Here is a 9909-nt window from a genome sequence, read left to right on the forward strand (position 1 = left end):
GTAAAATTTTTTGATGGTTTACAATAGGCCGGGCACTATTTTAAATGCTGAAAATATAAGGCAAGCAAAACCAGAACGGACCCTTACTTTATGGAGCCTGTGTTCAGTCCAATGACCTAAGGCAAAACTGCAAAATACAGTGCAAAGCACATTGGAAGCTATATAAATCAAGGGCTCGGTGCAATAGAGAGATGAAGTAAAATAGTAATAATGATACTATAATCTACTGTTCCCTTTAAAAAGTAAGCCTCTGCTTCAAATTGTATTACAATCAAAGTACAAGAATGCCACTAGAAAAACAACACTTGAGATCAAGATGGGAATGTATATTAAACTGTTCAAGTTAGTGGGATGGAAATAATCATATTTTAAGATTTCTTGTGAGTGATATTTCATTTTTTAAAAACAAGTTGAATGTATACACTATGCATATACTCCCATAGTATCTTCAGAGAGAGTAGGCTAGTACATACTCATATCTTAATATGCCCACCGTAACTAAATGTTTATTCCTTCGGCTTTGTGAATGACTGTCTTAAAGTATTTCTTTCTCTCAAATTTAAATTAGATAGAATACTGTTATTCATGCTTATAGCTAATTTTCTGGGTTTTTTTTTTTTTTAAGTTCTTGTATGTATCCTCCCTAGAGTATAGCTTAATTGTAGGTCTTTTAACCATTTGATTTTTCTTTCATTCTTTTTTGTTTGGTTGGTCTTGGTTTGTTGTTTTTTGTTTTGTTTTGTTTTGTCTTGTTTTGTTTGCATGGAGATTTAAGAGTAAGTAGTTTGTATTTGAAAGACACTGACAAGAAGCATCCTAAGGGACATATATATATATATATATATATATATATATATATATATATACGAATTTATTATTATAAGGAATTTGCTCATGCCATCATGGAGACTGAAAAGGCGCAAGATCTGCAGGGTGAGTAAGCAAGTTAGAGACTCAGGAGAGCTAAAGCCTAGTTCCAGTCCTTAGGCCAGTGGGCTTCATACCCAGGAAGAGTTAATCTTTCAGTTCGAGTTCTAAGACAGGAAAAACTGATATCTCAGTTCAAAACCAGGCAGAAGAAGTTTCCTCTTACTCAGCCTTTTTGTTCTATTTAGACTTTCAACTGATTGGATGAGGCCCATCCACATTAGGGAGGGCAATCTGCTTTATTCAGTCTACTGATCCAAATATGAATCTCATCCTAACACTGTCACAAGAATATTCAAAATAATATCTCACCAAATACCTGTGGCCCAGTCAAATTGCCACATAAAATTAACTATCATAAGTGACTTTAATTAGTTTCCTTTGTTTTCTCAACCTAACAAATAATGCCATAGCATTCAGAGGAAGGAGAGAGAGTTGACACAAAAACCAAACCCATTGACAACTATTTACTGCATACCTACTGTGTGTTCACAAACTGCCTTTAGACTGTAAATCTAATCCATGTAGTAGGACATGAAGATACATGTAGCAGGAGGTTAGGATAGAATGAAGAGTTTTCCTGGGCAGTCAGGTAGGGTTAAAGGGGGAGAAGTGAGCAGATAGAATGGACAAGCAGGAATAAAGATAGGGATCGATATGACATGTTAGGACAGAGAGTTTAATTTACTTAGCGCAGACTATGCCTATACATCAGTGATGGGAAATAAGGTTAGACAGGTAGGTGGTAGTCCATTTATGAGAAACCTTGAAACTTACATAGTACACTATTCTATCTGTATAGTGCTTTACAATTTTAAAACTGCTTTGAGATACTTATCGTTTTTGGTCCTTTAAACAAAACCACTTTTAACAACTTTGTGAGGTAAATATTATCATTATTCATTTTTATAGTAGAGAAGGCTTATTATTGTACAGATGTTGGAGCTACCATCTGATTCCTATGTCAGTGCTTTTTTCCCATTGGAGTGGCAGTAGAGGACAATTTATGATTCTTGAGCAAGGGATGTTACTATAAAAACAGTATTTTAGAAGGCTTGATCTTGGTTTATGAGATCAAGAGTGACACCTGGGAAGTCAGGAGGCAGCAATAATGCCTTGTGCTTATCCAGGCATTAAGTGTTATCACAGAATAAAGGAATGAAGGAAAATTGACATGGGTGGAGTCATTTTGAAAGGAAAATATGACAAACACTTATATATGTGATCTATGAAAATGTATGTAGTAAGATATACAATAAAGACATAGAGATAAAGAGAAAGTAGATCCCCACTTTAACAATTTAGAAAGATATATTTTATCTATTTCTAAGTTTAAATTTAGCTTAGTTTTAAAGCTATCCAAATGTTCACTGTCATTTTTGACTTACATTATCTTGTGGTGTCCCCCACATTTAAGGGGAAAAAACTCTCACAAGATGTTTTTCTCATAGATTTAAAATCATCTCATGGAACACTCAGCAGATCAAACAACTTGAAAAAAGGTAATTGTTGAAAGTACTTCTACTATGTTGACAGTACTTTTTTTTTTCAGTTCTCTCTGTTCTCATGATAATGACCTCATTATAATACTGCTAAATATATCTCACAAACACCTTTGGACAATGTTCATATATATAATATGATTTTTTTTTCTCTTTTGCGGGATACACAGAAAATTGGAAAATAGGCCCTTAGCTAGAAGGGATTGAGAGAGAAGGCTATTCTGAGAATCTAAAAATGAAAACAAAATAAATCATTAAAATTCTACTTATTTTTAAGGTACATATTGAAAACAAACTTTGCATTTAATTCATTTGACCTCCTCTGTTTCATTTCTGGTTTGATACACAAATACATTTCTCTTAGGATAAGAAATTCCCTAAGCAAATAAAATAAATGTAGTTCTTGTAGATTCAGAGCAAATCCAGTCATTTAAAAGACTCTGTCATCATCCTTAGAGTAATAATCAAAGAAAAATTGGCTTTTACAGGTAGAGTTTATACTGACCAATTCTCTGTTTTATTTGGTTTTGGACACTTTATCTATTAAAATTTAGAGAAGAAATAAAATACTTGTTCTTTATCTTACATAAAGATTCAGGGAATGGAAAAGAAAACACAAAATAAATATAACATAGTTTCTACTCTTTAAGAGTTTTTAAAAAGATTTATAAGGTGGGTGTAAGAAGAATTTAGCTATTGTTGTTTTAGCCAAACACACTACATATGAGGAACAAGTAAGTACAAATTAACAGTTTATCTAAATTGATGGTACAAGTACTGGGGTGACTTAGAGTAGTCATGACAGATATCAGGTGGGTTTAGGAGGGAATGTGCTTAATAAAGCTTAATATAGAGCTGTCCTGCAGGAGGGAACACATCTGAAATGGCAATGAGGAAGGACAAACAAGCTGGGTGAGTGTGAGAAACACCTTGACTGTTGGGAAGTGTGGTGTCAAGGGCCCTGCATATTAATAAAGATTCTCAAACTTAGTGGAGGGGAAAATTTTTTTTTAAAGCGGCATGGAAATATATCATGAGACTTTAATAAAATCAAGATACTTCAAAATGAAACTGGCCAAAATGCCAAACCTTATGTATTTTCCACCAGAGTACAGAAATGGAGATTCTTTCTAAAAGTATGATGTTTAGATTTCTTTTTAAAAGAGAAAGCAAGAAAGAAAGGAAGGAAAAAAGGAAAGAACATTTTGTCGGGTTAAGTATTTTCTTACAAAGCTTAAGTTCAAGATTAGTGGTTATTAGAGGGGAAGGAGTGTGGGGAGAGAGCAAAATGGATAAAGGGGGCCAACTGTATGGCGATGGATGGAAATTAAACTTTTGCTGGTGAACACGCTGTAATGTATACAGAAGTCGGCATATAATTTGTGCACGTGGAACTTATATAATGTTATCAGTGAATGTTGCCTCAATTTAAAAAAATCAGCAAAAAAAACATGTAGTTCAGCCTCAGAGTATCTTTTTTGTTTCCTGTTGGCAGAAAACATAAATAATGCAACCACAAACAAACCTTAATATAAATTTTATTTTCTTCCTCACTTCTTTGTGCATAGTTTAGTCACCTATGGATCATTTATTCCACCTACAAAGTTGCAGAAAACATTTTAAATCTTTTCCCAATATATTACAGAACTAATATCCTATGTGTGCTTCATAGTTGATTGGCTGTATTTATGTTTATTTTCCTTTAAAAAAATTACATATCAACATGTGAAAAACATCCCCTACTCCACTGCAAGCTATATTTAAAATTGCCCAGGTGGTGCCATCATCAGCATTCTACCTGTTCTTTATGCGTATATGAGAATCATTATTCTGTGTTTCTTACAAGTCTTATAAATTTTCCTAAAATACTGATTTCCTGCTGAGATGCTTCAAATGTGAATACACAATATTTTTGTTCTCTTTTACCCATCTGCTAATTGTGCAGATCAAACTATAATTCATATCTAAATAATGAGAAGCAATGTCTGTACATAGTCAGAACTCAGTAACTGAAGATTAAAGGAATGAATGACTGAATGAATGACGAATGAATGAATGGTAAATGCACCCGTGGTGGGAGAAGGGAGATACTGATTATATCTGTATTTGTATCTGAAAAAAGCTCAAAAGATAAAATAAATATCCTTGGTAAGATAAAACTTGTATCTCAGTCAGCATTAAACTAAAATTACAAGCAGAGAGTAGGAATGATTGTAAATTTGTATCACATGTAAGTAATACATTTTTTCTCTGCATAAAAATTTTAAAATATTGTAGATAAGGTTAAGGTCACTTTGAACATAACCCCATAGATAATACACATAATATTGATTTGTGGATATGTGGGATTTTTTTTCCCCCAAGAGAACTCTGAACAAATATTTTGTAACAGGAATGAGGGACAAAACCAAGGCAGACGATCTACATAGCAATAATAGAAATAGCTAATATCTCCTAAATTCCAGTCGCTTTTTAAAATACTTGTGTGCTCATTAGCACACTGAAGCCTTACAAGGACCCGAGGCAGTTACTAGATTATTCTGATCGCGCAAATGAGTAAACTGAGGCAATTAGAGGTTGAGTACTTTCTCCAAAGTCATGGAACTTGCAAGTTGTGTGGTTTGGATTTGAACATAAGTAAGGCTTGGAACTTGCAAGTTGTGGAGTTTGGATTTGAAGCTAATCATAGGCTCCTGCTTCTGCTCAAAACCACCACGTCACATACAAAATGTGTAGAGAAAAAGGGGGCCTATAACTGAGTGCTGATCATACAACCATCATTGACACACAGTATGCACCTGCATTGGAACAAAACAGGCTCCCATCCAAGTTAACTCACATTTCTCACGTGACTGCGGGATACTCTAGCAAATTCTAAGATTTATATTCTATTTTCTAATTGGTTGTTCTTCTCGTGTGTGGGAAATCCACATCAGTTCTCAAATGGGTTTCTTCTTGATTAGTAACTGAATCAAACTCACAAGGGAGGACTCAGATATTCCAAGGTCCTCTGGCTCCAATTCTGTGAATCAGTATTAATATACTCTTATTCAACATAGATGATCCCAACTAAGCATCATTTCCATTAAGGTGCACTCAGCGTGTGAGGCATTTTCTTCACTGTGCCCGCCTGGAATGTCCTTCCCTTATTAGTTAACACGTCAAATTCTGTTTATCTTTCAAATTCTTGCTAGGGTGCTATCTCCTCAGTGAAGTCTTCCTTCCCTGTGTTTCTTGTACGTGCTGTTAGTACCACACCATTATTCTGGGTTTTAATTTTTTTTACATGCCGTTCTCACACTAGGCAGTAAGATGCTTGAGAATAATTACGGTGTTTGGGTTGCCCAGGTCTGAGCACAGCACGTTTTACATGCATCTCAAATGCTTGTGAAATAAATTGAAATGGATTATTACATCAGCATTGTTGCAGTCTGATTTATACGACTACCTTTACAGCTCAGTTTTTAGTTAGGGTATGAATAAACTCCCATTTGTTGAGAAAAATTTGTTTTGTATCTTCCCCAAATATTCCACAGAGCTATATTCTTCTGATATGCCTTATTTTCCCTATTTTCTTGATATTCTTAGTAATATTTTACATTTGGAGGGAGCTTTTTATTTATTTATTAAACTTAGGAAGAATTCTACCAATTCAAAGCCCCCACATGTATTTGTAGTGGCAAATTTTATGTAGTGCCCATTAAAAATATATATATTATACTTTAGCAGTATAGAAAGCAGCATCTAATTCTACCAAAATGTGCTTACTAGCAATTGTTATTCCTACTGAAGGATAAATTCACTTTTCAAAGATTTTTTCCTGACTAAAAAATTCTGTAAAATGCAACTCCTATTTCTAGCAGGAAAGTTGACTAAGAAACCCTACCACCACTGTAAATACCTAGACACGGCAGGTGAAATATAACAAAACTTATTTTAAATGCATAACTAAGTTTTCAACAAAGACGCAAATTGGTCGATACCAGAAATAAACTGGAAACCGAAAACCAAATGGTAAGCATGTGAGTGGAACCTGAGACTGTCCTGTGATGTGCTTTTTCTCCCAGAACTTTAGGGACTCAAGCTGTCCATCCCATGTGAGACGGGGAACAAGGGGTGTGTTCTCCAGCCTACACAGGACGGTGAATTGGAACTCAGAAATTTGAACAGAGCTGGGACCCTCACATGTCTACAAGTTTGGTGGATGATTTAATTTTTTAAATTGCCTAATGTTATGGGGAGATAATAAGAAAGCTTGTCCTGTCTCTTCCTCCACTCTATGTGGAAAAAGAAAAAAAAAAAAAAAAAAATATATATATATATATATATATATATATATCCCCAAATAAAGTGAAATTCTAGTCCTATGGCTATGGTGGGCTTGAGGGAAAATTAGCACGTATTGTTAATGCATCATATTGTTCCTGAGACAGTGATTACCATTAGGCCACCTGGTACAGCTAATGCAAAGCTGTTCCTTAAAGCTGTGCCACATATATAGTCTCACAAGAAAGGGAGGACAAAAGCCCCGCTGGAATAAAATGACAGTTAAAAACTAACAACACATATGGAAATCACAGAAATAAATTGCCATAAAAGAGACTGAGCAGACACAATAGGAAGATTAGAGAGACTCAAGAATTTGAGCTACAGAAAGGTAATCTAAAAGGGAGTATAAAAACAATACATATCAGCCTAAAAAAACTTTTTTAAACACACAGAGGTTTAAACATGGCTGTGTTGACAGGTGACGCAAGTAATGCATAGACCCTGAGTCTGAAGGTCTATGGGAGGGAGAGATCAGACAGTCTAGACAGGGGGAAAGGAGGATCCATTTAGGGGAAACTATTTGAAGGATAAAAATTTAGTAAAAATAGCCTAATTTTTGTGCATATTACAAAATCATGAGGAATAAGGTTGACCAGATAGAATGAGTCCGTTTCAGTAGGCTAAGCCAAGCTGAAGTAAACAGTGTGGTTAGTGTCCAACATTCATCCCATCACTTCCCTGATAAGTGGCTGCATAATTTGGGAATGAAACTTAGTTTTTGGATGGGTCTGCTTTGTCCACCAGTCCCCTCCCCAAACCATATCTGACCTGCAATGCAATACTTTAATTGTAGGGATTTTATCATGCCCATATCCCCTTGGCACCCTGTTGCCTCTGTAAATTCTATTCCCTTGCCTACTTCTCCTTACTTTGTTTTCTGAAATTTACAGTGTCCAACTGCATAAAAAACAAAACAAAACACACAAATGAAGCACTTTTAAATATCCCTGCTGCCTTCAAAGCAGTACCTATATAGTAGCATAACAGCCATTTAGAATTCTGATTGGGGTAATGAGAGGGAAGGGAGTACAGTAGGAGTGATGAGTTGATAAATATTTCATAACCAGTTTGGGGGATAAAGGCTGATTTGTAGCCTTTGATGATTTCTATGATGTAAATATTCCCACCGTGGCTGATTTCAAGCTCCAATGTAACAACCAGCTTGCAAAATTTCTGATAATTTAGCACTTGACTATTTCAAACCACTATGAGCTGGCTCCAGCACACTGCTCTCAACCTACCTTCAGAAGGCAGTATTGTACCATCTGAGATGCACTCTTCCAAGGAAGCTGTCCATTGCATTTTTCTAACTGGTTGTATCAACCTATGGATGGTAAATATTCCTCTCAGATTCTAGCAGTAGGGTTACTGCCATCCTAGGTGTTTGATGGCAATGTGGGCTTTGTCTTTGTCTTTATACATATTATAATGGGAAATTGGGAAACAATAAACCAGAGGCTATTTTAAATTGGACTCCCAAGTTATAAAATATTTCTAAATTTATTATTCATTTATTCAACAAAATGTATTAAGCACTTTCTAGGCACAGTTTGTTTTAAACCAACCAACCAAACAATTCCTTCTCCCCCGCTCCCAGAAAATTGTTCTCTAATGTGGTTTTAAAATATTCCATTTCTTTCCTCTGTGTAAATTGAATACAAAGCAATATCTATACACAATAATCGTATTTTGAATGTATAAAACTGGAAGGAAAGAAATCTACTGAAACGTTTAAAATATGACAGATCATGGTAAAACATCTGCAAGTAGAACTTTTTTTCAACAAGCCACTTGAATTTTCCAGTCACAGGATCAGTCATCCACCTATGATAGTAATTAAAATAACTGATTACAGTACTTTTATAATAGAAAAAAAATCTGAAATGTCCATTAATTGGAAAATAGATAACATGTGATAGACCCATAAAATGAAATGTTATACAGCAGAGAGGACGAATAAATCCAAGCTATACAAACCCATATGGGTGAACCTTACAAATTTAATGTTGAAAAAAATTGCCAGAAAATATATATAGTATGATGCTTTTTAAATAAAACTTTTAAACCCTTTATATATACATATTATACATATATATATAATCTGCCATGCATGGTGGTAATAAACAGCAATTTCATGAAAGAAGTAACCTCAGAAGTTGAAGGAAATGTGTTGCTATTAAAAAGAGAGTCATAATCAGCTTTAACTATATCAGAATGTTTTATTTCTAAGCTGGCGATTAGCGTATAGATTGTTGTTAACATTTTGTTCTTTTGGAATGTATAAAATATTCCATAATGCATTTTAGTAATTAAAAATTTAAAATCCATCAACTAAACATTTGTAGCTTCACAAATATTTTTGTGATTTAAGCATTAGTCAACAGAGTATTATCTTGTGCATAAAAATCCTCATTAGTCTTTCCTATTTTTATGTGTGGAAATTAATTTCTTCAATATTTAATTAATAATATGTCATTAATGTTATTAAGGATATTCTACCCCATTCAAATCATAACTTGCAGAGTAAGACATGTACAAAAAATCAGAATTAATAATTAGGAATGAGAGACCCGTGTCATCTTACCTGGAATAAGTATAACAGTGACACAAATTCAATCTCTCTTTGTTTTCATCATCCACATTTCATCCCAGGAAGATGTACTGTATTTTTCATAATCAAGATTTGTGATGTCATGTGAATGTGTATGCTGCTCCATGTGTGTGCACAAGTATGTGTGCTCATGTATGTGTACGCAGAGAAAAGTGTCTGTGGTATAATTTTTAATTATGGAAATTGATCCAAGGCACAGAACACAAACTGTAATCAAACAGGAATATTTAGTTTCTCTGAACCTAACTAAAATATTGATTAAAGAGACTCAAAGAGATTGATTTTCTGACCTAACCTCAGAATTGAAATTATATATTGGATATAAACACTGTTGAGATAACTCTGAATGAGGCTAAGGAGACTATTTCTTCTCCTTCCATTGAATTTTAAGGTCAGATCTAGACAAAAATTGTCTTGCAGTAGGATGGGCTTTGAGGTAAACAAAAACGTAGTTAGCCATAGATTTTCAAAATTCTATCCCCAGTGGTCTAGTGGTTAGGATTCTGCGCTCTCAAAATTCTAGACCTTCTTTGGTCACTG

The sequence above is a fragment of the Phocoena phocoena genome, chromosome 3 (genome assembly GCF_963924675.1).
Source record: "Phocoena phocoena chromosome 3, mPhoPho1.1, whole genome shotgun sequence".
NCBI lineage: Eukaryota > Metazoa > Chordata > Mammalia > Artiodactyla > Phocoenidae > Phocoena > Phocoena phocoena.